Here is a 24,290-nt window from a genome sequence, read left to right as displayed (position 1 = left end):
ACTATTACTCAGTGTGTGACAGGACCATCACGTTATTACTCCTGTCTGTCTTTCTTTCATCCCCCGGCTCCCTCCCTCCCTCTCTCCAAAGTTGGCAACTATGCCATCTCCTTCTCCTCTCCCCTGCTCCCGCCCCTCCAGCTGACCACGCCCCGTGGGCGGCAATAGGTGGGCGTGTCCCGGGAGGCTCTCCCTGACGTCACGATCCTTCCCAGCATTCCCGAGCACTCACTGCCTTAGCAACCGCGGAGTGAGACCGAGGCGCGGCCGGGTGAGAGGTCAGCGGAGAGACACCGAGCCAGGCAGCGGGCAGCGGGCGGCGGCGGCTCGGAGTCACCGGGAGGAGCTCAGGCCGAGGTAAAGGGATATGCTGCACTAAGACGGGGAAACACCTGTGCGGTCGCCGCCCCCCCCCCCCTCGCTGGGTCACTTGTATGAGTGGATCACACTTGTATGACTTGTCACTAATTGGATCGCTTTGTCAGATCTCTTCTGTGTTCCTGTTACTGACTGGGTCACTTGTGTCAGTAGTTCCCCACTGTATGCCTGTCATCCCTTCTGTATACAGTACCCGTCACCCACTGGGTCACTTATGCAAGTGGATTTCTCCTGTATGACAGGTAACTAACTCGATCACTTGTGCTAGTAGATCCCTCCTGTATACCTGTCATTCTCTTGGTTATTTGTGTCAGCAGATTCCATCTGTATACTTGTCACTCAGTGGGTCACCTGTGTCAGTGGATCCCACCTGTCACTCAGTGGGTCACTTGTGTCAGTGGATCCCACCTGTCACTCAGTGGGTCACTTGTGTCAGTGGATCCCGCCTGTCACTCAGTGGATCACTTGTGTCAGTGGATCCCGCTTGTCACTCAGTGGATCACTTGTGTCAGTGGATCCCGCCTGTCACTCAGTGGGTCACTTGTGTCAGTGGATCCCAGCTGTCACTCAGTGGGTCACTTGTGTCAGTGGATCCCAGCTGTCACTCAGTGGGTCACTTGTGTCAGTGGATCTCAGCTGTCACTCAGTGGGTCACTTGTGTCAGTGGATCCCAGCTGTCACTCAGTGGGTCACTTGTGTCAGTGGATCCCGCCTGTCACTCAGTGGGTCACTTGTGTCAGTGGATCCCAGCTGTCACTCAGTGGGCCACTTGTGTCAGTGGATCCCAGCTGTCACTCAGTGGGCCACTTGTGTCTCTGTATCTCTCTGTATACTTCTCACTTATGTCGGTAGATGCCTTCTGTATACTTGTCACGCACATGGGCTCTTGTGTCAGAAGATCTATTCTGTATACTTGTCAGTGGATCCCTTCTGCATGCATTGCCACACCCACGTGGTAGTGATCTGGACATTATCCTTTTTTTTTCAAGTGACTGTGGATCCTATCATGTTACACGTTTCTGTCTCTGTCTATCCGGGATGTATGAGATCCTTTATTCTTTGAGTGTGACAGTAGATCCTTTTAGATTGCATTGGAAATGTCACATAGTGTAGCTTATTTACTGGTCCAGTGATCTATGTATCCTTTTCGTCCAGCATACGAGATCTATTCCTGCCAGATCAATTCCAGGGTGGTACAGTAGACGGCGTGAGGCATATGATCTGCCTCCGTCCTCCTACAGAGGCTCCATCCTCCTACAGAGGCTCCATCCTTATGCTCTTTGATGAGTAAAGGTGCATACACACGTAACGGTTTTTTGAACGATTTGTCGTTATCGTTCAATCGTTCAAAAAATCGTTCAGTTTCTGAGTTATAACGATGAACGATAATCGTTCAAGCGTGCTCCAGTTTGTAGTTATCGTTCATCGTCCATTTCAGACTGTCCAACATAACGATGTTCACTAAGGGAAGGAACATTTTTTCGTTCATCGTTGTAAAAATCGTTAATTACACTTCAAATAATCGTTCACTTTTTCTAGGGAAAATCTGACAGAAAATCGTTGGTTACAAAATCGTTACGTGTGTATGCACCAAATCTCCTAGGGGTAAATTTACTAAAGTGAGAGTTTTAGAAGAGATGTTGCCCATAGCAACCTATCAGATTCTACTTAACATTTAACTAGCACCTTCTAGAAGATAATAGCTAGAATCTGATTAGTTGCTACGGGCAACATCTCTTCTAAAACTCACTTCTAAAAACTCTCACTTTAGTAAATTTACCCCTTAGTACCCAGGTTCCCTGTCTAGCTCCTATCAATCCCATAGATAACAAGCTTATGCTGCCAGCCACACGGGCAGTATAGGGTAAACGTCCTCCTGCTGGCAGGCTGAGATAACAAGCTGATACTTGCACCATCTGGGTCTGATTTTAGGTCTCTCACCCAAACAACAAGCTGTCTGTACAGCATCTTCTGGTGTGTTGTCACGATCTGTATGTCTCGCACTTTCCATGGATGATAATATCCAGCTGTGAATGTGGAGACTGGTCTGTAGACGCAAAACTGCCAGTGATCAGTGACGTCATTGTACAACACAAGTGAGATCGGGGCTGCGAGTACGGTATATTATTACTATCTATATAGCGCGCACGTATTCCACAGCGCTTTACAAAGTATATTTAATCACATCAGTCTATTAAACTGTGTGATAAGTGTTTCCTATCTGTCATGCAGGGATGTATTATTTTCTGGGCGCTGCGCAGTCTTCGCTAACTTCCTCGCGGGATAGGTAGTGAGAGCTGTCTGCTGTTTGCTTAGTATGAGATTTGCTTCCTTCGCCCGGCCTGTGGCGAGGTTTTAACCTTGAATATTATTACGACAGACTATCTCCGTTCAGCGTTACTAAGTGTGAGGCTTCACTTCTGACCTATTCTCGTTAAAAAGTCCTTTTGTTTCTAAAGTAAACAATAAATTTTCTGTTTGTTTCCACAGAGTTGTAAAATGTCATTCAGATAAAGATTTTTTTTTTTTCCGCCTCACTATGAAATATTTTTAAGCTTTACAAAAATGAACGATGAGTCTCGGCGGAATCGATGTAGTATACCTGAGTGGATGTTACTTTTAAAGTCCTGCGACGAGTGTACAAATTGCAGCGGAGATTAATTAACGTCTGCTCAGCAGCTCATCTGCCGCTTTTTCATAATTAATCCATTTTCAGAGTCATTCATGTGAATTCTCCAGGATTCAAAGCAGGATTAGTATGGCGTTAATGTGACTTTTAAATCCACGTTGCACATATTAAACCAATTACAGATAGCTTTAATCAAATGCTTATCTGTCAGACATGTTTTTTATTTAGCTTTCCTCCCTAGCTTAGATGTGAAACTGGGGAGGGGGGGGAGAAATACAAAAATAGGAAAGAAAAAACAAAAACGCATGCAGTCCACTTATCCTGGTAGCCGGGGGCAAATAACCTGACCCCTATTTGCTGTATATTATGTGCACCCTCAGATGTTAAAAAATGTCATCCACTTAATCACGTATCATTGTGTTTTTTTGTTTTTTTTTGTAAAACCCTAAAAAAATTACCATAACTTTTAAATGTGTTACGTAAGCAGTTATAATTTTTTTTAGAATTTTTTTTTCTTTTTTTTTTTTTTCTTTTTTACTGAGATATTTTAGTCATTTTGAACCTTTAAAATATATAGTTGTTGTACAAGCCATACCGTGACGGATAATCTTAAATAATCATGAAACAGGAACACTTATTACTCCTGAAAATTAATATAATATCCCTTTTACCTCGACCTGAAATTCCGGGTTGATGCACATGAACGCGCATCAACCCGGGATTTTTGTTGGTGTAAATGGGTCCAGGGGCCTGGGGATCCAACTCGGGTACTTTGCAGTGTTGACCACGGGTCATTCCCGTGTCACCCTACACGGCTTCAGTGGCGCCCTAGAAGTGACATCATTTCCAAGCGTCCACTGCAACCAGTACCGGCCGTGCAGCACGGAGCAGCGCACCCCAGCCGCCCTCCCTGCCTCTGGACCGCTGTAGAGTGAGGTAAGAGGGGAAGAAGCACTTCTCACCTGCGCTGGAAGAGCCGAATCAGTGCTGACCTGGCTCCGGTGCCCGTGTTGGTGCCGTGGTGTAAAAGGGGTCTGTCCCGCATTGGAAACGTATTCCAAGTCCCGTGTCAGACCAGGGACTTTGGTATAAGAGAGGTATGAGTTGCATACAGCACACTGCCACGTTTCTTTTGAAGCTTATTTTTTAAGTTTGTTTTTGAATCCTTGGGTTAGATTTACTAAACGTCAGATTTCTAAAGCTGACTATGGCGGCTTTGACCGATGCAGGAATTCACCGCTGACCGCCTGCTTTGAAAATCCAACATTTAGTAAATTTATGCCCTCATTTACCAGTTTTTGCACTTTACTTCTTTGTGTTTAATGATTATTGGAGGGAAATGATTCTTCTTTTCTGCGATAGCTAACCACGCTTATGGTGATTGGTTTAGTCACCTGCTAACTGCACATCGGTAGATTTGGTCATCTTCTATCAAGTGTTTCCATCCTGATCTATCAAATCTAGTAGGATGCGATTTTGACGCAGATTTTAGTTTGTAACTTGGTCTAAGCAACTGTGTTTGGGTTGGCCATTTACCATCAATGGTTTGCTGGCGATGGACTTCTATATACTACGCCAACCATCAATGATTTCATGCCGGTGGTAACAACAATACAATTAAATGCAATGTTGAATAGTGCCAGGAATGAGTGCCTGGAGCTATTCAATTGTTCCCATTGCGCCCTGCACTTAAGTTGGGAGATGCCGTTTAAGGCGCCTAATGCCAGGTGTTTAGTCGTAAACGCCATTCTCTGTCTTAAATGCTGTCCGCAATGCTGTTAGCACACACGCTACTAGCATCGCGGCACTAGGTTAGTGGGATTCCTCGCACGCGAGCAGAAATTCGGCAATCGCGGGTTATCAGCGTAGGCTCATCCCCGGCACTATTGAACATAACATTTATTTGAATTGCCCCCACAGTGCTTTACAGAGAATATTTAGTCATTCACATCATTCCTTGCCCCAGTGGAGCTTACAGTCCCTATTACATGGACACACTACAGTTAATTTGTCAGAAGGCAACAGGGGCACCTGGAGGTAACCCAGTGAAAACACAGGGGGAGAGATGTATCAAACCATCGAGAGAGAGATAAAGTGGAGAAGTTGCCCATAGCAACCAATCGGCACCTAACTGTCCTTTTATAGACTGTGCTTGATCAATAAGCTGATGGATTCCTATGGGCAGCTTCTCCACGTTATCTCTCACGAAAGTTTGATTCATTTCCCCCAGGGAGAGAACATACAAACTGCATACAGATAGGGCCGTGGTTAAAATCGAACCCATTAACCCCAGTGCTGTGAGACTGCAAAGCTAACCATTGTGCTACGATGCTGTTTATATTCTCCAGCATTGTAATTTTCAGCTCCCTTGCTGCAATGTCAGGTTATTTAGATTGGCAGCCAGAGATTATTGTACTGTGTTGCTTTTCAGAGCTACCACAAACATTATTATTAAGAAGAGGGGTCCTCTCTAGCCCTCAACTAACAGGTTGACTCTCTTAAGCTGGCCACACACTAAAGGTGGGTACACACCTGACAGATATATAGTGTTCACTCTATCTCCGGCGCGAGGCAGGGCGCCGGAGCTAGAGAAGGCACGTTCGCGACCGAGAAGGGGGCGTGGTCATCGAAAAGGGGGCGTGTCTATAAGACGCGTCCACTTTTCTTCACTCTTGGGGGCGTGCCCGGCACTTACAGACACGCCGGGCAGCCCCCAAGCCCTGCAGACAGGGAGAATAGATGTCGGGCGCATGCCTATTCTCCGGCGGTGACCGGGTCACCGCACATTTCTTCACCCGCGGGTTACTGTGACCCGCGGGTGAAGACTGCTCCCGCAGGCTGTTAGGGCAGGGAGCTTTTTGCCCTCCTTCTGGAGGGCAGGGCGCTTTTTGCCTTCCAGAAAGAGGGCAGGGCGCCGCGCCCCGCTAAAACAGCCTAGCGGGAACACTAGATATACCTGCAGGTGATGGTCGTTCATACACACTGAACGGCCATAATCTGCTTGTACCCGGTGGGCGTGTCGAGGGCATGTCCTGCCCCTCTCCTCGCGGCTGCCACTGTGTGTGTGCGGGCGGTCTGCCGACCGCACGTACACACCTGCCAATGGACAGATATGTGTGCAGACATATCTGTCCATCGGCTGTGCAGCACAGCCAACGACGACGTTCACCGACATATCGCGGGTACACACTGGCCGACGTGCAGCAGATATATTGGCTGAACAATTGATCAGCCGATGTATCGGTCAGTGTGTACCCACCATAAAGGACCCGCAAAAGATGCAACGTCGTCAATGATTTCCCATAAGAACGCCTACCGTCTGGGGCCGGCCCCACTGACATCACAAGTGATGTCAGTGGAGAGATTCTGGCTCTGTTAGAGCCGAAATCTCTCTGGGGCTTGTGGCAACGAGACCCTACCACAAGGGTCTCGTCGCAAGCCCGATGGTCGCGATGGTCTTGACCATCGCGACCATAATCATGGCCGCTCGCTATAGCTGTGGGTGGACACCCACAGCTATGCGAGCAGCCAGGAGGCCGTTCTAAAAAAAAAAAAAAAAGACCGGCCCTGATTCAGAGCGAGCGATCTGTCATAGCGTCCGGTTCTGAATCAGGGCCTGAATTCATTTTGCAGTAATGTGTTTCCTTGGAGCTGATGTGGTTGAAGCTGGCCACAGATTGGGGGAGAATTCAATTGTTTTTTCTACATCAGGGTCCATAGGGTATCCACAGGATAACTTGGGGTATAGGTGATGACGTCAGGCATCGGGCACCATAGAGTTAAGCTTTCAGCCTCCCAGGATGCACTAGGGTCCCCCTCCTATACCCCGCCCCCGAGCCAAGGCATCCCAGTTTCGTTTGGTGCCCGGCCGGAGTCGGATGCACCTGTTAAAGGGGGGGCTAAGGATAGCCCCTGAAGTTTTCTTGAAAGCAGCTGTGGCTGCCCATCTGGAAGTACAGCATGGACAGTCAGTGCTGACGTCCATGCTATCTTCCCTACACCCCGCCGGTACCAGAACGCCGGTACTGATCCGGGGATGCTGGTAAGCATCTGGAGTCACAGCTAGTGGTGACCCCAGATGTTTGGGACCATGGCCGAATCCAAGGGGGCATCGGGGTCCCGCGGTGGGACCCTGCTGACACATGGTCCAGAGTCCCCAGGCAGGGGGGTCCCTGGGGACTGGCCGCAGCGTGGAGCCAGGTACCTAACCTGCGCTTCCACTACCCCCCTGGGACAGCGGGCCGTGGCTGAGCGGTAGCGCTGCGGCGTCCCAGGGGTTAAATGCATGCCAGGGGAGCGCGTCTTCCCTGTAACACAGCCGGCGCCTCCCCCGCTGCACACAGCCCTCTCTGCTCTGCTGACTGGCCCTGTGGCAGCGCTCCTCCCCCAGGCCGGCTTCCTCTCTGCTCCTCGGTGGCCATCTTTCCTGGAAGCATGGTGAGCGCTGTTGGACGCTGAAGATCGGTGGCATCGCGGTCTGGGTCCCCCGGCATACCTCTCCTCCGTTGGTACAGGTCTGTGTATGCAGCGCTGTGTCCTACCAGGCTCTGTGTCTGCATAGTTGAGAATCAGCGCTGATAGTGCAGGAATTGATTTCTTTGCATTGTATGTAACTTCTGCTAGCATCTGCTGCCTGTACTTTCACTTTCTACTGTCAGCCATTTTACTGTCCCTGTTCTTTCTGCTAAAGCCCTTGCGGTGCGGTGATTGCAGGGTGGTCTCACACTGTACTAACAAGTATCAGTGAGAGGGGTCACATACTTATCATCATGTCTAAGAGTGACTTTCCTCTCCAGCTTATGTGTACTACATGCAAGGTACCAATAGCGGAGGGGGAGGGTAACGCGGAGGGGCTATGTCGGCAGTGTTATTTATTGGTGCGGCCAATTACTGTCACTTCTCCGGTACAGGAGCCGCCCTGGGCTTGTTTTGCCAAAGCGCTTACAACCCTCGTGGGCCAGTTAGCTCAGCAGCCTGCGTTCTCACAGATGGGATTGTCCCAGCAATCAGTGGTGTCGTCACCCATGCAGGGTTTCCCGAGACAATTGATGGTACCCCACAGTCTCCCTATTTCCCCTCCCCAAGTCTCTCAGGAGCCTGCGTGGGTTAATTCACTGACAAGTTCTGTACAGCACTTGTCGGACGTGTTACAAGGGGAGTCTGTGTTGAGGCCACTTAAGCGGCCGATGGCGTCTCTGTCCGCTCCTTATGAGGATGACGACGTGACGTCTGATGATGGGGAGATTCTGGATCTTTCTGACCAGGAACCTCTCCGTACTAAACAATCGGACTCTAGGTCCAAGGTGTATATTCCTGGACTTATTCAGGCAGTCCGCACAGCTTTAGTGATTGAGGATGAAGATCCTCCGGTGTCCAAGTCTAAATATGCCTTTTTTAAGGATATTAAGGGTGACGCCACAGTGTTTCCTCTTTTGGGTCAGTTAGTGGACCATTTAGAGGAGGCGTGGAAACATCCTGGCAAACGGTATCAGCCTCAGAGACGCTTGGCGGTGGCTTATCCGTTTGCCGATAATTATTTTTCTAAGTGGGAATCCCCTCCACAGGTGGATTCTCATGTAACACGCCTAGTTCGTAGTGCTACATTGCCCATGCCCTCCATGTCTTCCTTGAAGGATGCTACGGACCGTAAGGTGGAGATCTGCCTAAAGTCCGTTTATTCTCTTGTGGGGGGGCAGCTAGGCCGGCTATGGCCATTTGTTGGGTAGCGAGAGCTATGGAGCGCTGGGCTGATAGTTTGGAGGCGTCTTTCGATTCCGACTGTTCGGCTGAACAGACCGAGTTGATAGGCAATCTCCGGGATTCGGCCACTTATATCAATGAAACAGCCTTGGATATCAGTACCCTGGCGTCTCAGATTTCTTCGTCAGCTGTAGCTGCTCGTCGCACCTTATGGTTGCGATCTTGGAAGGCGGACACTGATTCCAAAAAGGGTTTGGAAGCTTTGCCTTTTAATGGAGAAGTCCTATTTGGTCTGGATCTGGACAAAATTGTAGCCACGCTGGCGGCAGCCAAATCTGCATGTCTCCCGTCGGCTGCTGTTCCTTCCAGTTCAGGTACGTCGTCCTTTCGCCCTTACAGGGCCCAGGGTAGGCCTAAAGCACAGTCTTTTCCCCGTCAGGCTGGCCCCAAAAAATCGGCCAAGCCCCGGAAACAGGCCTGGAGTACCAGACGTCCAGCCCCTAAGCCAGACGACAAGCCTGCGGCTTGACGGTCCGGGCCTCCCTTTGGGGGATCCCATAGTGGGAGGCCGCCTGCTGCAGCTCGCCCAGTGTTGGTCGGTTACCACGACAGACACTTGGGTTCTCGAGGTGGTTTCTCAAGGGTACGCCCTCTCCTTTCGGCACAGGCCTCCGTCTCGATTCTTCACCACGGGTCTTCCATCAGACCGGAACAAAGCCTTGGAACTGCGGAAGGTTTTGCACACTATGCTCCAGGCAGGAGTTATAATGCCTGTTCCATTCTCCCAGAGGGGCCAGGGTTTCTATTCCAATCTGTTTTTGGTGCAGCAACCCAATGGGTCGTATCGTCCGATCCTCAACCTCAAAACACTCAACAGGTCTTTGCGGGTGCCGAGGTTTCGGATGGAGACCCTACGGTCCATCATTCTGGCGCTGGAACCTGGGGATTACATGGTGTCGTTGGACATACAGGACGCTTACCTGCATGTCCCTATTCTTTTACACCATCAACAGTTCCTCAGGTTTACCATCCGCAACGATCACTTTCAGTTCCGGGCGTTACCTTTTGGGCTGGCAACAGCACCATGTGTATTCACCAAGGTGATGGCCGTCATGGCGGCTTCCCTGCGGCTGCAGGGAGTCCGCATGTTGCCGTACTTGGACGACCTTCTGTTGGTGGCAGGATCTCCAGAGCTCCTTCTACGCCACTTGGACCTGACCATTGCGGTACTGCAACGGCATGGCTGGTTGATAGACTGGCAGAAGTCCACCCTGATCCCGTCTCCGAGGATTCTGCACCTCGGAGCCTTATTGGACTCTGGACAGCAAAAGATCTTTGTGACGGGGTAAAAGATCTCTGCCTTGCAGTTGAGGGTGCACAGTTGTCTGCAGAATCGCCTTGTGTCTCTGCACTCGGCGATGAAGTTATTGGGCTCCATGGTGTCAGTATTCGACATGGTGGAATATGCCCAGTTTCACTCCAGACCTCTGCAGCAATTGATCCTGTCCAAATGGAATGGACTGCCTCAGAGTCTAAAATCCCAGACGATGGTGCTCACTCCGGAGGTTCGCCTGGCACTGGTTCTCAGACCTCCAGGGACTGTCCGTGGATATTCCTCTGCGGTTGCCGTTACGCCCGGACCTCCTGTCACAGGGTCCTTGTCTTCACCCGGACCTGACTCTGCTGTCTATGACGGCGTGGCTGTTGAGACGGCCATGTTAAGGTCCAGGGGGTTTTCCAGCTCTGTAGTGCAAACAATGCTAAGGGCTCGGAAACCATCCTCTGCAAGGATATACCATCGTGTGTGCCATACGTTCTTCCAGTGGTGTCAGCCGAGAGGTTATGCTCCTCGGGAGTTCCGTCTGTCTAGAGTGTTAGCTTTCTTACAGGCAGGACTGGACCATGGGCTTAGCCTTGCGTCTCTGAAGGTGCAGGTGTCTGCCCTATCCATCTGGTTCCATCGTAGGATTACTGCAATCCCTGATGTGCGCACCTTTATGCAAGGTGTTCTCAGAATTCAGCCACCTTTTGTTCCACCGGTGGTGCCTTGGGATTTAGCTGTGGTCCTGAGGGCTCTCCAGGGACTGTCGTTTGAACCACTGGGCTCAGTGGACCTCAAATGGCTGACAGCTAAAACAATTTTTCTTCTGGCCATTGTTTCGGCCAGACGTGTTTCTGACTTAGGGGCTCTCTCATGTAGACCCCTTTTTCTGATTTTTCATAGGAACAGGGCGGTGCTGCGCACTTGTCCTGGTTTCCTTCCTAAAGTTGTTTCCAGTTTTCACATCAACGAGGAAATCGTTGTGCCGGCTTTTAACTCACCTGATCTTTCAGTGGATGAGGCCACTTTGGACGTTGTGCGGGCCTTAAGGATTTATGTTGACCGCACTTCTTCGTTTAGGAAGTCTGATTCCTTGTTTGTCCTCTATGGCTTCCGTAAAAAGGGTTGGCCTGCTTCAGAGCAAACTTTGGCAGGCTGGATTCGTATGGTCATTTCTGAAGCTTTTCATGAAGGCCTTCCGGTTCCTTCCTCTGTGAGGGCTCATTCCACTAGGTCTGTGGGTCCTTCGTGGGCTGCTCGACGTGGTACCTCTGCAGTCCAGATCTGCAAGGCTGCCACATGGTCCTCGGTCCATACCTTTATGAGGTATTACGCGTTTGACACCTTTGCCTCTCAGGATGCTTCCTTCGGGCGGTGGATTCTCCTTTGAGCACAGGAGCGTCCCCACCCTTAAAGGATACTGCTTTGGGACATCCCCAAGGAATCCTGTGGATACCCTATGGACCCTGATGTAGAAATTATGAGATATGGTAAGAACTTACCTTTGTTATCTCTATTTCTACGAAGTCCATAGGGTTCCACAAGACTCCCGCCGCGTCGCACCTGTGCAGCAGATGGGCTTTGCTCTGGTCACCGGTTTGTCCGTCTCCCTCTGGTGAGAATGTGATTCTTGTGTGTGTCCAGATCTTCTCTCTTCCTTCTCCTCCTCCGGCCTATGGCGTGGTACTTAACTGAGATGCCTTGGCTTGGGGGCGGGGTATAGGAGGGGGACCCTAGTGCATCCTGGGAGGCTGAAAACTTAACTCTATGGAGCCCGATGCCTGACGTCATCACCTATACCCCAAGGTATCCTGTGGAACCCTATGGACTTCGTAGAAATAGAGAGAACAAAGGTAAGTTCTTACCATATGTCATATTTTTGTACCCAATCTCCCGTCTAAAGTGATGGGAAATCGGGGGGGGGGGGGCAATATTCAGTTGTTTAGACACGTAAAGTCCTGGATAGTGTGCCCAAAAACCGTACTTTTCGCAGATTTCTACTCGCCACCTCAGGAGGTGGAGAGCGAAAATCTGTGCGCCCGTGGCCTTAACGTCCGACCGGGGAAACAATTGAATTGCTATGTTGGGCGTCCATTACTATCAGCCACGGAAGCAAACAATTGAATTCCCCCCCACTGTCAGAAAGGGAAGTGAAAATTATTTGTGCGCTCGCTGTGATTCTAGGGGAACGTAAATCCGTACTGTGCCGAACGAGCCGGAACCAATAAAATGTATCTCCTATGTGACAATTGGAGGAACCCAATAACGACTGCTGTTACACAGATAGTTTATGAATATAGCCGTTGTTGCTTGTTGTCGGGGTACAGTGACAGCCAATATATACTCGATAGATGTAGAATTCAGCACTGCCCTTGTATTATCTGAATTCTGACAGTATAGTAGAGTCCGCATAAATGGATTTACAAAAAGTTTTATAAAATGAAATCTGTGCCACTATTCAAAGAAGCTCTGGTAACTGGATATGAGATTGATTGAGGATCTGCAAGCACTTTCAGCTAAATGTTATATACTATGGTCTGTGTTTCCGCAAGAAGAAGCCAAAGACGTCAGTAGGAGCTTACGTTTTACGGCTTTTTAGAAGCCCTTTTTTTTGGATTTGATTTTTAGTGATATATGTACTTACGCCCTTCCTGCACATCTGCCATGCAAAGTCTCAAGTGAACCATTAACTGTCAGTACAAGTAATCCTAGGAATAGAGGCGAAAACTTAAATATCTACATGCTTAAAGCACCATCTCATACAAGTACTAGCGATAAATGGAGATTTTATACTGGTCGGAAGTGAGTGATACTGTGCTGTGTATACCCAGAGCCATTTATACTGTGTATTGCTGGAAGTAAACTGGTGCGATTGGTTTTTGCAAACTGTTAGAAGCTTAATTTTCCCTGTCTGCCCAGAAGAGGGACAGATCGAAAATATGATAGATATACTAAAAGCATACCGGATGCTGATCTGCCCCGCCTCCAGCCCCCTGGTCCATGCCACTGAGTCCTATTTGCGTGCAGTTGGCGTGCTGGCCGGGTAAATTGGCGCACTGAACCGCTTGATTGGTATACTGATTCTTATTCCTTCTGGTGAATGAATTAGACTTTTATTTTTGCTATAGACTATTCAAAGCCTGTAGCAGGTACCCAAAGAGGGCCCGGTACAGAGGTAATATTATAGATAGAGGCGGTAAGATGTCTTTTGTTTCTCCAATGGACTTAGTGATTATCCTGTAGGATAGAACTAGCTGTAATACTTTCTATTTATTACCTGTCATGTTTTATTTTTTGGCATAGAAATTGGCATTATGGACCCATTCTAGATGTTGTCTCGCTCAGATTTATGTAATACTCAAATGACTGTGGGGGTCATTCAGACCCACTCGCGAGCGGCAGTACGCTCGCAAGCGGGTCGATGTTCCCCACTACGCATGCGCACGACGGAGGGAGCTCCGTCGTGCGCATGCGCGAGACCCGGAGAGCGATGGGCTTTACATCGCTCCGGGTCTCGCACCAAAGGGGGCGTGCTGTCAATGTTGATTGACAGCATGCCCCCTTTGGTGGGCGTGCCGGGGGCGTGCCTGCCAGACGGAGGCATTCCCATGGGAACGCCTATCGTCTGAAGCCGGCCCCACTGACATCACTAGTGATGTCAGTGGGAGTGATTTTGGCTCTGATAGAGCCAAAATCACTCCAGGGCTTGTGGCAGGGAGACCCTACCGCAGGGTCTCCGTCGCAGGTCCGATGGTCGCGATGGTCAAGACCATCGCGACCATCATCATGGACGCTCGCTATAGCTGTGGGTGGTCACCCACAGCTATACGAGCGTCCAGGAGGCCGCTCCATTTTCATGGAGGAGGGCCCTGATTTAGAGCAAGCTCTCTGGTCAGAGCGTTCAGCTCTGAATCAGGCCCTGTGTCCAGTTATCGCTAGAGTCCTCCTTTTATAGAAACGGAATTAGGAATTCTATATGTTTGCAGTGGTGCATGGCTAATCCAGTGCTAGACATTTCCAGTTTGGCATTTTACATGTCCCACTGGCTGTTCCTAATGCTGCCCCCTGTCAGATACAGAAGTATTTTATTAGGGGTCTGTAGGGGCACTCCTTTGTAGCCCATAGTAGATTATAACTTTCCACAGCCGTCCTTTTCCTCCACTATAATTGGGATCTCTATGTTAATCTGTCCTCTCAGTCGTAGGCTCTCACGAGCAGGACCCTCTCTACCATGCGTCTGATGTCCGTATGCTCTTCATCAACCTTGTCTATACTGCTTATCTGTTTATGTGCAATTGGTATGATTTATTACTGTAAGAGGGGGTTCCGTTCAACAAACTTTGCCTCCTATCCCCATATAGCTGCACAGGAAAACTTACCGTAACTGGACAATATGTGCGCGGCACGGCATTGCGGCGATGCTCAGTGGTACATCACTAGTGGTTGAATTTCCCACCCTCCTAAGTTTTACAATTTGCTTTTTATATATAAGCTGTATACATTTAGCAGCATTTGCAAATTTGTCCATCTGTCAATCGGAATCGATATGATTTATCGCTGCCCGACACAATCGTCCCTAAGGTAAGTATTCACTAACCTAAATTCCTCCCCTAACCCTCCTTAGGGGTGCCTAGCCGAAATCCCTCCCCTAACCCTCCTTAGAGGTGCCTAACCCTAATCCCCCCTCTAAGTGCCTAAACCTAACCCCCCCCCCCCCCTACCTAAACCTAAGTCCCCCGGGTGGGTGCCTAACCCTAAGTCCCCCCCGGGGGTGCCTAACCCTAACCCTCCCTCCCCCTAGCCTAACCCTCCCAGGCGGGTGCCTAACCCTAACCCTCCCTCCCCCTAGCCTTATCCTAACCTCCCGGGGGGGGGTGCCTAACCCTAATCCTCCCTCCCCCTAGCCTAACCTCCCGAGGGGGTGCCTAACCCTAAGTCCCCCCCGGGAGCCCTAAACATAACCCACCCCCCCCGCGGCTGTCCGCGCTCAGCATCACTTTGATCGGAATGCCGGGAGCCAGTCTCCCGGCGTCGGTAAAATGACAGGCATCTAGATTTAGACGCCTGTCATTTAACCGTCGCCGGGATAAAGCAGCCGGGAAGCCGGCTGTAGGGATTAGGTCCGCCGACTTCCCGACTGCCAATCTGATCGTGCGACAGCGGCATTTGCGCTCTGCGAATTTTCCCGCCGCCGCTGAGGTGGTCACTGGTTGAACAGATTTTACGTTTAAAGCTAAAAGACGTATTAAGAAAATTTTAAGCTTGAATAAACATTATAGTGAATTTTTTTTTACAAACTGCATTTTGTACAATCAGATTTAGGAGGGGGGGGGGGCACAAACATGGACTTGTTGTTCTGACACTTATGTACACTTGTAATTGTGTGTTTTTTTTTTTTGTTTTTTTTTCGATCAGAGATAATGTGTATTTTAGGTCAGTGGTCCTGTGGAAAGGAAGTTAGGCCTCACGTAACGCATCCCAGTTCCTACCACTTAGTTTTCTGAGAAGTGTAACTGCAAAACGACTTTCTCTGCCAGCTGTCTCCTCTCCAGCTCTCCCCGCCCGTCCGACCGCGTGGATCGGAGCACCGGGTACTCGCTGCCTTTTATGCTGTCATCGGGATTTTCTTGATATGGGCTCCCTCGTAGTTTGACAGCTTTATAACTTGCCCTTCAGGTTGTCATGTAGTGTTTATACTCATCCAGGTATTATCGGATTACTTGCAGCCGGGCTCATCTTCCTCTCCCTCCTGGCATGTTGTGAAGACCTACACACACCCTGTTTACAGACATAAGCACCACACAATGCAGATGACAGATAGCGTAATAAAACACTTGACTTTTAACAGCCGTCTTTGGTCTGGGATTATTCCAGCAGTTGGCTTTGGCTGCCTTTTAAGTAAGTTTATAGTAAAATGCCCATATTCAGTATTTGTGTGTTTGAACTTTCTTCCAGAACTTTGTGTTAACTTTTGGGTGAAAAAGATTGGTGTTTTTTTGTTGTTGTTGTTGTTGCAGACGGTGTAGTGGTTAGCATTACTGCCTCACAGCACTGAGGTTGTGTGTTCGATTCCCACCACAGCCCTACCTGTGTGGAGTTTGTATATTCCCTGTGCTTGCCTGGGTTTCCTCCAGGTGCTCCGGTTTCCTCCCACACTCCGAAAATATACTGGTAGGTTAATGGGCTCCCAACAATGTTTGTGTGATAGGGAATATAGGGCCTGATTCAGAGCCGCTCGTAAGCGGCCGCTCGTTCGTTCCGAGCGATGTTTGCACAACTACGCATGCGTACGGATCGTAATACGCATGCGCGAACCAGTCAGTGCGGCCGAAAATCGTTTGTTCGCTAAATAGCTAATGCCTGCTATTTTCAGTGACAGGAGGAGGCGTATGTGGGTGGTAACAGGGGAAGGTGCTTGAAAACGGGGAGTGGAGATCAGAACGCAGGCGTGCTTAAAGGTCAAAACGGGCGTTTTATGGGTGTGCATAATTAATACAGCAGCGTCATTGACCACGTCACTGGGTTATTTTATAGTCAGAACTGCTCGCAAGATTGCGGTAGGAAAACCCAACCACAAGAATAGCGATCAGTTCATACGCTGGTCGATGTACTCGATTAATCTAATAAATAGCGGACATGACGTAGGATGCGAGCGGCCAGGGGGCGTAGTTTCCCAAAAAACGACCGCAAGTTTTGTTCGCTCGTTCAGACCTAGAGGCGTGAACAGACCACAAAGAGCGAACGGTTCATTTGAATAGCCACCCCTATTTTCTGAACGAGCGAGCGCAAATAGCGTCCAGCTCTGAATCAGGCCCATAGATTGTAAACTCCACTGGGGCAGGGACTGATGTGAATAGCCAGATATTCTCTGTGAAAGCGCTGTGGAATATGTGTGCACTATATAAATAACTGGTAATAAATATACACGTATATCTCACTCCCAAGGTGATTGATCAGTGGATACAAAGCATGTTGACCTTCTGATCTGTTCCTGTGATTTGTGTTGGGTAAGCCGCATAGGCCTCCGGTGATCAGTTTGCCAGGCTCAGACCTTCTGTCTCCGTGGATGAGATCCTGTCAGAACAATCCCCAGAACTCCTTCTCTTTGCTGTATGCCTTGTTGTGTCTATTATACTCTATTATACATGTTTTCCAGGTCACCTGAGGATCTTTAAACTGTGACAGTGGGCATATGGTGCATACACACGACAGATGAACGATTTTTAGAAACGATTGCTGACAGCATTAAAATGACTGAAATCGTCCACAACTGACTGCAAACACGATAGATATCGTTATCTGACCATCGGGAACGCGAATCATTCATCGTTCAAGGCTAACATTTCAAATTTTCCTTCAGTTATGAACGATTGAACGATTTTTTAAATCGTTATCGTTCAGAGCTGAAGAAATATCTGACCGTGTGTATGCACCAATACACCTGTGCTCCTGCTGGGTGGTCTGGAAAATGTTGGTGTCCGAGGGCCAAGTTTGAGAACCACTGTACTACACGATCGGCTGCCTGTGGCCTAGTTTCATTTCATGTACAGAAACGGAGTAGTCACTATCATACAGGACTCAACACTGTTATTTACATTGCAGACAAACATTATTATAGGCTTGGTATATTTGCCAACATTCATCATGTGGGCATTGACCACGTCAACATTCATCATGACATCAAAACGTCACTGGTGGTCTAGTGGTGACTTGCCTAGTGTGGAGGGTCCAGCGGCTCCAGCCAAGTCTACTGGTCAGGTGGTGACATGAGGATAACTACCAGCAGATCCTGTGTTGCTTCTGGTGGTGTATTGCTAATACTAACCCTCCTCCTAGTGCCTCACCCTAATGACCGGTAGACTATCCCAAACCTCCCCCTAGCACCTAACCTAGGGGTGCGCAATAAGCGGCCCCCCAGATGTTGTAAAACTATACATCCCAGCATGCCCTGCCACAGTTTTGCTATTTAGCCATGCTAAAAATTTTGCAATACATGCTGGGATTTGTAGTTCAACAACAGCTGGAGGGCCACTTATTTCCTGACCCTAACATCTGGTAGCCTAATCCTAACCCTTCCCTTAGTGCCTAATCCTAACCCTCCCCCTAGTGCCTAACCCTAATGTCCGGTAGCCTAATCCTAACCCTTCCTCTAGTGCCTAATCCTAACGTCCGGTAGCCTAATCCTAACCCTTCCTCTAGTGCCTAACCCTAACGTCCGGTAGCCTAATCCTAACAGAGTGTTTAAGCGTGAGAATGGGCGTTCCCTGACCTAACTGCCCGATGCGATGCTGTTTTCCCGGCGCTAAGGGCAGAAAACAGCCTCGCGCCGGGGCTTTTGCCGGATTTCTGCTCGCGACCCCGGAGGGGCGCGAGAAGAAATCCTTAGTTGGGTTTAGCTGCACGGTGTATTGAATAGTTGCGGGAGCTGATTCCCAGCACTATTCACTTCACGCAAAATAGAATCGTGCCCAGAGAGATGCTGACTAGCCCAGGGAGGAGTTCCCGGAGCTATTCAATTTACCGTGCAGTTAAATCCAGCTACATGATTTGTGCTCGCACCCTCCCTAAGGTGCGAGCAGAAATCTGACTTAAGCTCCTGTCGCGATGCTGTTTTCCGGATTAGCTCATCGCTAACAGCCCCACAACCGGCACTTTAGTAGGAGGATGTCGGTTAATGCTGCCCAACAACCAGTTTAAGGTGCGGTAACCGGCATTCTCCAACTTACTTGGTTCTAGTCAGACTTAACAGCGCAGTCACTTGAATAGCTCCTGGAACTCCTTCCCGGGCTATTCCGCCTCGCACGGAATTAAATCGCTCCCAAAATGTCCCAAATTACTAGTGTAAAGTTGGCCAAGGATTGGAAGACGCTGATATTTAGTACATTTTCTTTAATCTTACCAATGTGCGTATACCGATTGTATTCAGCTTCTAAGCAGCTCCCTATTAACAAGTTGGACCGATGCGCTGTATCTAATGGTAGGTGCACACTAGACCTATAACTATATAATGGGTACAAGTTAGTTAGTGGGCACATGGGGGTGGCAGCGGAATTGCAATTTAACCTGGGAAATTATTTACAACAAAGAGGAGAATAATTTTAGAGTTTTATTTTGCCTTTTAATTTTTGAGCTTCTGCGTTTGACTAGTGTGTGTGTGGTTTTAACTTCTTATATTATTTTCTGCATTGATGTCTTTGCAGCAAAATCTATTGTGCCATCAACCTGGTTGGGAATCTGTGACTGACTGTTTAAGACGCACAACGCGAACTCCCTCGGTGTTGATGAATAAAACCTCGGCGCTATTGCTTCCAGGGTTTCTAAATGATATAATGATAATCTGCATTGCATGAGCTTAGAACGCCTTTGTATATGCCAATGGTTCCGGGCAGCACTCCGTACACAGTGGGCATCCTGAACAGGGCTGGGGCAGACCCACCTACAGACCATTTTGTCTTCTTAGGGGTTAATATATACAGCATAGTAATTAGTGAGAGAGGGAATAAGGTTAGGGATACATTAAAGCGTCCCAAACGCCACTTACAAGGCGGCCCAATAACTTCCAACTATTGCCCTGATTGCACCCATGGCAGTTTCTCTAAGCGCCATGAGGTTACCAGAATACACCCACATGTGTCATTCCCCGAACATCTCCTGCAGACTGCCCACATGGGAACTTGCTGAAACATGAGCCCGGCACGGCGGATGCATTTGTATAAATAAGAACAATGTTTGGGCACAGTAAGGAGGAGGCAGGAAGGGGGTTCTCGGTTGTAGTTTTCCCTGGCGTGCAGTGATCCTCTCCTCCCCTCTGTGTAGTCAGAAACATTTGTGTACAATTAATTTTACAGTATGGGGCAAAGACAATGACAGGCTGAGGTGCCCAGATGAGCTGTACAGACTGGTTTCCCTGCCTGCAGTGCTTCCAATGTTAGCGAGACAAGGAGTGTAAGTCATTGGATCGCTCTCTGCTGTGTATAGTGCCAGCTGGTCTTACACCATCAGTTTATGTATGCTGTCGCTACTTGTTGCAGTATTATAGGAGTAGCCACTTTATTTATTCTATGGAGACCCCCATTTGCTAACTCTTGGGGGAACTCTCCCATGCTGGCGTCACACTGGACGAGGTGCAGTATTACTTTCTGACAGATTCTGGTTGCATAGAGCCATAGATGAGATCACCGGGGTTGTCAGCGAGGACAGAAAACCTGTCACGATGCTGACGGCGACTCGTATTAGGCCTTTTGGATTTTTCATAAAATGCAGTATTAGGCTGTGATATATTTTTTTTCTAATTGATACTATCCAATTATTTATTCTTTGCAGCAATAATGTAATAATTGTGGGTCTCATTCAGACCCGCACGCAAGCGCCGATGCACTCGCAAGCGGGTCGATGTAGCGGCCCTGCGTAAGCCTCGGAGCGAGAGAGAAATTTTCTCACTCCGGGGCTTACTACAAAAGGGGCGGCTGTCGATGGTGATCGACAGCTCGCACTGTTTTTTTAGGCGGGGGGGGGGGGGGTGGCTTGCCAAACGGAGGCGTTCCTAACGAAACGCCTGCCGTTTGGGGGCGGCCCCACTGACATCACGAGTGATGTCAGTGGTGAGCTTCCAGCTCTAATAGAGCCGAAAGCTCACTGGGGCTTGTGTATAAAAATCTTTCCCTTTTTCAATCGATTGTGGCAATTCTGCAATCGATTGAAAAAGGGAAAGACTTTTACACACAATCGATTGCAAATTGCACGATTGCTGCAATCAATCTCTCTGATGTATGGGGGCCTTTAACCTGGGTGTTTAGTCACGAGAAAACATAAAATGGAAGCTGCTCAAATCAATTGGGCAATACTCTTCAGGTGCATGAATAGGAGGAGTCATACTAAACCTGAAAAACAGAAAGGGGATTGTCCCCTATATATCCTCCAGCACACCAAATTGTATCTGCAACAATACATGAAAACTATACGGTAATAGAAATTCAGAGATATTTGTTGCATGTATTTATAAGTACATGGTAAGCTGCCAGGCCACTTCACTGCATGTGCCTTTATCATGAGGCCTTACACTAGATAATTACATGGCCCTAGTGGGCACGATTATCATGTAGTGTAGGAACTGCCAGTATCAGAGAAGCCGTGAAGTGACCTGGCAGCTTACCATGTACATGCAACAAATATCTCTGAATTTCTATTACCATATAGTTTTATAGTTTTGTACCATATGTATTGTTGCAGGTACAATTTAGTGTGCTGGAGGATATTTAGGGGATACCCCCCCTTTCTGTTTTTCTGTTTAGTCATGAGAACCAGCATTCCCCAACTAAAGTGCAGGCAGCATGGCTGTCAGGGCCGTACTAAGCCGGCAAACAGCTCCGCGGACGGCATTTTAGTCGGATTTCTGCTCGCACACTCAGGAGGGTGAGAGAAGAAATCAAATAGTCGCCCTAACAGCGCTCTGAGTTGAATAGTTCTGGGAGCTCCTTCCTGTCGCTATCAACAGCGCACTGAATTGAATAGGCCCCCCAGTTAGACATTTTTAAAACTTCTATTGGACCATGAATCTGTGTAACTTACTTTGCTCAAGGTCAAGAAAATGTTTTGGTTTTTTTTCAAAGTTTTTTTTTTTTTTGCCCGGAATAGTCACCCAAATCACTTCCTTGTTTGTGGGTGGTCTCGTTGCATATTTTATACACGTGGAACACATCATTCCGTTATCTTTTACCAACAACCAATGAAATGTTTTAAACCAGTCACGGTTTACTCCTGGTAAGAGCCGTTTCTCTAAACATCTTTTGTGCGACTCAAGGTGCGTACACACTGGGCGACTAAAGTGGACGACTGAACGATAACGATATCGTTATCGTTCAGTCATCCACTTTATCGTCCATTTTTAACATCAAAATGATGAACAATAACGAAGACGCGCGTTCCCGCTGGTCGTTCGTCATTATCGTTCATCGAGTAAACATGCAGGCCAACCTGACGTTATCGTCAGGTTGCTGCATGTTGGGGAATGGGGGAGAGAGCCCGGCGCTGAGCGATATCGTTAATGATATCGTTCAGCGGGTGTGCTCAATGTCATGAACGACATTGGGCACACCCTGCCAGGGACTCACTAGACGATATCGCTCAGGGAGTATATCGTCTAGTGTGTACGCTCCTTTAGACTGTGATTCGCAAGATGGAGGAGCCGAGCCTGAAATGACCTTGTTGAAAATCTCTGACTCCGTTGTTGTTTTTCGTACATTAATTTTCCTTCAAGAAACTTTAATATTGGTGTTTTCTGATTTACCTTCTTATTCATTATAGGTAACCGCTGGCTGAACACAGATATAATTTTTAATAGCGGCCCAGATACTGCCCACTTGCTGGTTGGACACACATATATATATATTTTTTATAGCTTTCTGGGTATTACAGAGGTGTCTACATTCAGCCTGTATGTGTGTTAAGCGGCCATTCTCGTTGTGCCGTGACGTGACTTGGTAGCGCCAAGCATCTTTTCGTGCAATGGTTTTCCCTTCAAATGCGTCTTATTCGCACAGCGACTTGCACAAGTAGCTTTTGCTGATTACAATAATATGTGAGTTGCACACAGAATATAGGAATGGCGCATATCATTTTTATCATCAGAAGCTGCTTGTTAATCCTATTCACATCAACGTGAGATCAAGATGCATTAAAAGGGAAAAGACACTCTGCACTACCGAGCCACGCGTTGTGTAACGCGACTTGTAGCGCACGGAGAATAGATGTATGTGGACACATCTGTGCCTATTTGCTGACTGGACAGATATTCTTTTAATATCCCCGATACTGGCCACTTGCTGGTTGGAAACCGATATAGTTTTTAAAAACCTGGCTGGAAACGAATGTAATATTTAATAGTGGCCCAGTTACTTCCTACGTGGTTTGTGGCCCTGTATAAATAAGTGATATTAATATTATTGCTGTAAGTGATATTTGTTGGTTATTGAGTGTTTCTTGTAGAGCAGGGATGGGGAACCTTTTTCTGCCGAGGGACATTTTGATATATATAACATTATTTGCGGGTCTGCTGCAGGCCACGCCCCCTCCATGTGATGTGACATGGGGGCGGGGCCACAATTACCGGTGATTACAGCAATGCCCGGAGAATCCTGAGGATGCTCCGGGGAGCTGTAAGGGCAGCGGTATGACCGTCTGAAGCGTCCTAAGCACACTCCAGGTGGCACTGCTGCATAGATTCTGGCTGCAGGTGGCCATTCTAGGCACAGTGCTAGCCAGATGAGGCCAGCAGAAAAAAAGCTCTGAGGGCCAGACCAAATGATTCCAGGGGCCTTATACGGCCCCTGGGCCTGAGGTTCCCCATCTCTGCTGTAGAGCCACAAAGAGCAGTCAGGAAAAGCAGTTTGGTACTATGGGTTCGGTATGGGATGCCAGCGTTCGGGATCCCGACCAGGTTAGAATTCCGACGAGGAGGGGATGCTAACCTAACCCTCCCTCCCCGGTGCCCAAAACTATCCCCCCCCCCCCCCTCCCAGTGCCTACCCTAACCTCCCCAGAGCCTAAACCTAGACCTCTCCCTTTGGTGCCTAACTCTACCCCACTACTTACCTTCGGGATCCCGGCGTCGACCTCGTGAACGCCGGATTCCCGGCTGTCTGGATCCTGAACGTATCCTGGGTAATATAGGAACTGCAGCCAAACCTGAAGCAGCAGATCCAGGTGCTGGAGTCCTAACACTATTCCTCTGTGCATCGCTATATGGATGACTGAGGTAGTGACCATATCTCTATTAGGCTCTGATAAAGGTGGGATGCCCCCCTGAAATGTGTTGATACTTGGAGCACAAACTGCGTATTGGTGCATCTGTCTTGCGAACGAAAGTGCACAAGAGAACGGCACCTTATGTGGCTGTAGTGCTTTATGTTTTGTTTGTGGATTTTTTTGGGGGGTGGATGTTGTGTTTTTTATTTGGTACAAATCTTTCCCATAGACCCCACGCTTCTTAGATCGCTGCAGACCATTGCCACCAAGGGGTAAATTTACTAAGATGGAAGTTCTATTAAGAAGTGATGGAGCTAGGTAAATAAGAAGTAGAATCTGATTGGTTGCTATGGGCAACATCACTTCTTAAATAGAGCTCCCATCTTAGTAAATTACCCCCAAGCCTGTGTGTCTCAGCCCTGTGCAGCTTCATGGCTCCTGCAGACGTTCCTGGGTGGCCTAGGCCTTTGATTTGATAAGGCTGCACTTTGCCTCCTGCTCTGTGCCAGGCTGCTACAG

The 24,290-nt window shown here is 48.5% G+C and overlaps 1 protein-coding gene across 2 annotated transcripts in view; it reads left to right on the top strand.

Annotated features, from left to right (window-relative positions):
- Window positions 1–228: 228 nt before the first annotated feature.
- The window catches only part of GNG12 (G protein subunit gamma 12), a 112,329-nt gene continuing 88,267 nt past the window's right edge, over window positions 229–24,290 (top strand). The window contains exon 1 of one of the 2 annotated variants that reach the window (XM_088466547.1): window positions 229–357. The gene's annotated coding sequence lies outside the window, so the exon portion shown is untranslated. Of the gene's footprint in view, window positions 358–2,477; window positions 2,493–24,290 lie in introns of those variants that run through there. The other variant, XM_088466549.1, reaches the window with a different exon arrangement.

Source organism: Taudactylus pleione, unplaced genomic scaffold (genome assembly GCF_031769625.1).
Source record: "Taudactylus pleione unplaced genomic scaffold, aTauple2 ptg003505l, whole genome shotgun sequence".
Classification (NCBI taxonomy): domain Eukaryota; kingdom Metazoa; phylum Chordata; class Amphibia; order Anura; family Myobatrachidae; genus Taudactylus; species Taudactylus pleione.
This window is presented reverse-complemented; position numbering and strand designations above follow the sequence as displayed.